Raw genomic sequence first — 6,000 nt, 5'->3', positions numbered from 1 at the left:
CCAGTCTCGCCCCTGCGGCCGCGCGCTCCTACCCGCGCCGTCCGCCAGGGGGCGCGCCTGCGGCCGCCCCGCGGTCGTCTTCCGCCGCCGGTCCCAGCGTGGGCACGCGCAGAAACCGCTAGGCGGCGTCGGTTTCCCTTCCCACGCGCGGACGCCGGCGTGGGTCGACGCCAGCGGGGCGCCCGCCCGCCCGCGCACACGCGGAGCCGGGCTGCCTGGGGGCGGGGCGCGGCGGGGCGGAGCGGGCCGGCCGGGCGGGCTGGGCGGCCGCGGGGGAGGGGCGGGTGCGTGCGGTGGTTCGGAGCCTCCGCCGGGGAAACCGAAAGTGGGCGGCGGCCGCGGCGGGGCCCTGGCGGAGACGGCGGCAGGAGCCGGGCGCGGAGGCGCGGGGCCGGGCCGTGGGCCCCCGGGACAGACGAGGTGAGCGGTGGTCTTGCCGCGCCGGGCGACAGGTGCCGGGCGTCGTCGGCGAGGCTGGGCGGGCGCCGCGCACCTCGGTCGCCGCCGGCGGGCGGAAGCCGGGCGGGGCCGCCGCAGGGGCGCAGGGCCGAGGTGGGCGCCGGGAGCGGCGGCCGGAGCGCTGCGCTTTAAACCTCGGCCGCGGCCCCGGGGCGGGCCGGGCTCAGCCGCAGCCGGCGACCCCGCCGCAGCCGCCGGCCGCTCTGCGGGGCGTGGACGGGGCGGGGGCGGGGGGACCAGGAAGCGGCCGGTCCTTCCGAGGACAGTGTCGGAGCTGCTGGCTCTCGGACTGCTGCGTCCCGCAGACCAGCTCTTAAGTTTCCTAAAGCTGCCGACTTCTCTCTGCAGGCCGCTTAAGAAATGCAGCACACATATTATCTGTTCCTCTCTCAACCGTGAGCGCTGTGTGGGTACAAAGCACCAACGGGTGCAGGGCAGGGAGGAGGGGTATCCAGGAATAAGTTGATTTAACTTTCACTGTCATCGCCCAGCAAGATCGGATTCCTAGCTTTAGCAACTGGGAGGTATCTTGAGCCAGCAGATCTTTTCTGCGCCCGTCCACTTCCTCTTAATACCCGGGGATACCATTCTCAAATATCTGAAAGAGCAGGAAAGGAATACAATTATATTAGCAGAAGTCTCAGACCAAAAGGATCTTGATAATCGCCCAATTAAACCACACGAAAGAAAACCCAGAACACTGATCTAGTTCGTTTACCACCCCTTTCCCTGGTTGCACAGTGTATAAACTGCAGAAAAGGTGTGCTGCCTAGAGATCTGGAACAACTTAGTGGCAAACGAAACTTTAAACCCATGTCCCCATCTATGCCAGGGTGTTGCATACTGCATTGCCAACCTGGATTGGCATTTGCGCCTCTCAGTTTACTAATTGTGTAATTATGAATAAATTGTGTACTTTCTTGAAGCCTAGGTTTTTTTTTGGTATCAAATGGAAATATTTAAGGCTTTTTCAGGATAACTGTATGTCCTTTTGCTCCTACTTGTAGTCAAGCAGTGTTAACTGTAAAATATGGGCAGTTTTACATAATTGGATTTCAGCTTTTTGAGGACAAGGATAGAAAGACTTTTAAATTTTCTCTGTAAATTGGCTCACAATGGAGATTTTTGCAGTTCTACTCTGCTGACGTTTACTCAGCAGCAGTTCCGTGCAAAGTTCTGTGGTGGTTGTAGGGAATTGCTCCTGAGGCCACATGAGTTAGAACCCACCATCTCCTGTGCCCTGCTTAGGACCCTTTGGTGGCACTCAGGGTCTCTTTTGCTACTTAAATACAGTGAGACAGTAAGAAAGCAGTTGGCAGTGCCTTTGGATATCAGTCTCTGTACATGGGAAGTGAAATGTAATCTGTGCAAATGCACTTTTAAATTTGTTCATTGAGCATGGCTGAATGAGCGATTGTATCAAGAGATTTAAACTACTTGAAGAAACTCTCGGTTGTTATATGTGCAATGTAATCTAGTTGGATGCTTAATGTGAATGTAAAGAAAAGTACTTTATACTCCAATTCTGAGTACCGACTCTGTTTAACTGAGGGCTATTTGTAAGAACTGCAATTTGATGTAGATAAAGTGCTTTGCTTATGGACACTTTTACAGGGTAGAAGACTCTTGGTACTTGGAGTGAAATTTAATTTCATATTTGTCTTAGTTACTATTCTTACTGCTGAGACAAAATACTGGATACCAGCGTTAAAGGAGGGAGGGTTATTTTGGTTCACAGTTTGAGGAGGTTGCAGTCCATAATCTGCTGGCTCCAAAGCAGGGTGGCATGGCAGAGGCGTCACAGAGCAGGAACAGTTCCTGGTAGGCAGAAGGCAGCAGACCAGCAAGCAGAGCGATCTTCCGTCTGTCTGCTGTATCTTACCCAGGTTACCCACCCTTGGGGCCAGTAGTACTCACAGCCAGGGTTGGGGACCCCTCAGTTACAGCATCAAATCATGAGTCAATTCTAGCACCACGTCTTAGGTCCCACCATCACATCCTCTAGATCCAGCTACCTCTGAAAAGCCCCACCTGAGACCACAAGAAGCTTTGGGGGGGACTTCTAGATACAGTATTTATGGGAATTATTTTTCTTTCTTCATGCAAAGCCTATCTTTTTCCCCAGAGAAATAGTGAAACAAATGAAACTTTCAAGGTGAGCTTAGTGATGCACATTTGTAACCCCAGCACTCAGGAGACTGAGGCAGGAGGATTACTGTGAGTTCAGGGCCAGTCTGGGCTACACAGCAAGACCCTGTTTCAAAACACACAAACAAACAAAAACTTGCAAAAGCACAGAAGTGGCACAGCATTCTTTTCATTATTTCCCTATGATTTAAATATTTTTGGGGCTGGGGATTTAGCTCAGCGGCATAAGCGCCTGCCTTGCAAGCAGGCAGTGGTGAGTTCGATCCCTGGTACCGGTAAAAAGGAAAAAGACAAAATATATATATATATATATATATATATATATATATATTTTATATATATGTTTTTGTTTTTCAAAAAACCTAAATATTTTTGTTTTTCAAAAAAACCTAAATATAATTTTTGCAATTGAAGACGTGTATATTCCAGAGTTTCTAATCAGCCCAGGATATTCAGTGTGAGTTGAAAGCACTCTTGGCATTTTGTCCGGTGTAGCTTAGTCATAAGTAAAGCAAACTCATATTTTACATTAAATCTTCAGACCACATTTAAGTCCTGAAGGAATCCAAGGAGGGTTCAGGATCACAGCTCTTGGCGCACATTCTTTGATCTTCCTTGTGGGAGAAAAAAAAAAGACTGAAATAACTTACTCAAAGGACAGAAGGTAATTAGCAGAACTAGGGTTAAATCCCAGATTCCTAAGTCTATCGTCTCAGACTTTTTTCTTTAGTTTACAGATTTATAGAAATCCCTTAGTTACACATTTCTGATACACTCTGAAAAATGTGTGAATAACCTGAAATCACAAAAATAAAAACTTAAAAAAAAAACTCTACCACCACCTTAGGATGTTAATTACCATCTTTCCTTTAAAAACAAGTTAGGGGTGGCATAATTCAGGGGGTAACAAGACTGTAATCAGGAAGAAAATACAGTGTGCTGAACTGTTCTAAGATGGGAAAGAACTGAGTAAGGATGTAAGAACCTGCTCTTTCCGATGCTTTCTGATGCTGATGCTTGGTTTACTGCTCTGTGAGATGAAGGGCTTGAGTTAGTCTAGGTAATGTCTAAAATCTTTCAGCCCAGACATTCTGGAACCTTAAAGTCCCAACTTGTTGCTAAAATTAGTGTCTTCAAGGAAAGGGGCGTTCACTAGAGGATATTTGCTAAAGAGATAACTAGACACTTTAAAATCGAGCAGCTAAAGAAAGGAAGATAAATTACTTGATTAGTTGACTTTAATAACTTGGCAAATTTGTAATTTAGTGCTTCTCTCCAACTTAAATTCATGACATGAAGCATGTGGTGAAGAAGATGAGTCAAATAGTACAGTTAGAAGTAGTTGAGAAAAAAACCTAGAAAAGAGAGCATAGGTAAGAGCTAGAAAGAATTATGTCACTAAAATTCTTTACATTTTGTTTTCCTAGAGGTGGTCATTACGTGTCCCTCCTCCCTGCCTCACCTTGTACACTGTTAGCCCTTGAGCCCTCCCAGTGAGTTGTGTTGCAAAGAGAAAAGGGAAGGAGTGAAAGGATAAAAGGAACTGTCAGGTGCCACCAATGAATCTGTGCACCTGTTAGAGTTCTTTTGATGGCAGGTCTTTAAATCAAAACATAGCGCTTCCCTGTTTGTGTTTAAAGGCAAGTTGCTAAACATACCCCCTGGGTTGCTGTTAGTGTCTGAATAAAGATTTACTTTCACCATCAACTTTATACACAAGGAGCAGCTGTCTGAGAAGAAGCCCTGGTTTTGCAAACAGAAGCTGTGGTTTGCTGGGGGTTTGTTTGTTTGGTTGGTTTTTGTGATTCTGGCCATAAAAATAGATAAGAGCTGAAACAGTTTCCGTGGATGAATACCTAAGAACTGAAGTCAGGAAAGTAGAGTTGAGCACAGACTTGTTGCTGTGTTGAGTACTCTAAAAGATTTTGGCATCATCTTTGAGAGGAAGCAGTAGAGCGTTTTCAGCAGAAGTGTGACATGATAGGATGTATAATGTAAGTGACCCTCTATTCTGGTGGAGAGTAGATTCTGGAAGATGAAGTGGAAGCAGAGAAATTAGCTAGGAGGCACATACAGGCGAGAAATGTCAGCTGAACCATCAGGAGATGGTAAAGAGCGGGGCAGTTGGGGTCTGTCTGTCTGCATGAATCATTTGGTGACTGGGTGTGGGGAATGAGAACCACTAATGTCGGATCCCTTATCTTACAGATAAGGAGACTGAGGCCCGAAAGAAGGAATTTGTCCCAGGAAAATAAGTGCTCTTTGCACAGTGGTGTTAGACTTCAGGTGCACAGGCAAGAAGAAACACAGGTACAACCCTTTATAGTCCTCTGTTTCTCCCCCAAAGAAAAAATCTATCTGTTAGCAACTACTATTAAAAGAAATATTAAAATACAGACTTTAACTGTGATAAAATGTGCATTAAAGAGAAACCACTGCCGAGAATTATAGCTCAGTGGCATAAGTGCCTGCCTGGCAGGTGCAAGGTCTTGGGTTCAATTCCCAGTACCCGCCCTCCGAAAAAACCATAAGACAGAGAGATAGTAGGAGTTATGTGTGTGACGTAGGTCTTTCCTGGGGCAAGTTAGGAAATCTAATTTAGAAAAAACAGCAATTGTCAGGAAAGACAGGCAAGTATGAGGTTAGATAAAGTGCAAAGGTCAAACTTAAGGGTGACTATTTCTGTGCCATACAGGTCAGTACTGCTTGTTAATTTCTTAGGTTCTCACTGTAAATATATTCCTTGAATCTATATGGAACATAACCAAGATAGGGCAGTTAGGGCAGGGTACATTTAGTATGTATGTCTTTTTTTGTCGGAGACAGGGTTTTACTCTGCAGCTCAGGCTGGCCTTGAGCTCACTTTGTAGCCCAGGCTGGCCTCGAACTCACAGTGATGCTGTGCTTCAGTCTCAGCCTCTGCGTGCTGGGGTTACAGGCACATACACCACTATGCCAGCCATATGTCTTGACAGAACCTACACCTGCAAGGAGACACCTTCACAGAGGGTGAGATTAGCCTAATAAACATTAGACACTACTTCCCAGCTTCAGCCATCCTGTGTGCAGGCCACGAGCATGCATGTGGCCTTCAGCGCCCTCTGTCCTGCAAACTTAAGCACCCTCCTTGGGCAGCCCCTGCTGGCAGCTGTTTCAGAGCAAATGAGGAAGGAAGTTAAAGTAGTTATTTCAGGGACAGGAAGGGAAAGCTGTTTTCCTGAAGGTGGAAGGCAGAGAAGATTTTTCGCATGGCTACTGATAGAACAAGTCTTTGCTTAGCTTCTAAGGCGGGGTGAGACTTACCTTTCAGACCATCCTTATATTGTAAGGTCTGTTCTGTGTTAATGATTCAGTTTCTATTGGTGAAATGTGCTTATTAGAGGTTCCCCCCAA

General features: G+C 46.9%; 1 protein-coding gene across 4 annotated transcripts in view; it reads left to right on the top strand.

Moving 5' to 3' along the window:
- The first annotated feature begins 285 nt into the window (after positions 1 to 285).
- Tdrd7 (tudor domain containing 7) overlaps positions 286 to 6,000 on the top strand; it is a 71,423-nt gene continuing 65,708 nt past the window's right edge. For 2 of the 4 annotated variants that reach the window (XM_063225013.1, XM_063225003.1), the window contains exons 1-2: positions 386 to 420; positions 4,816 to 4,917. The gene's annotated coding sequence lies outside the window, so the exon portion shown is untranslated. Of the gene's footprint in view, positions 421 to 4,815; positions 4,918 to 6,000 lie in introns of all 4 variants that reach the window. The other 2 variants (XM_063225018.1, XM_063225007.1) reach the window with 2 other exon arrangements.

Source organism: Cavia porcellus, unplaced genomic scaffold, assembly GCF_034190915.1.
Source record: "Cavia porcellus strain 051 isolate PalLab524CR breed Dunkin Hartley unplaced genomic scaffold, mCavPor4.1 scaffold_1, whole genome shotgun sequence".
In the NCBI taxonomy this organism is placed as follows: Eukaryota; Metazoa; Chordata; class Mammalia; order Rodentia; family Caviidae; genus Cavia; species Cavia porcellus.
This window is presented reverse-complemented; position numbering and strand designations above follow the sequence as displayed.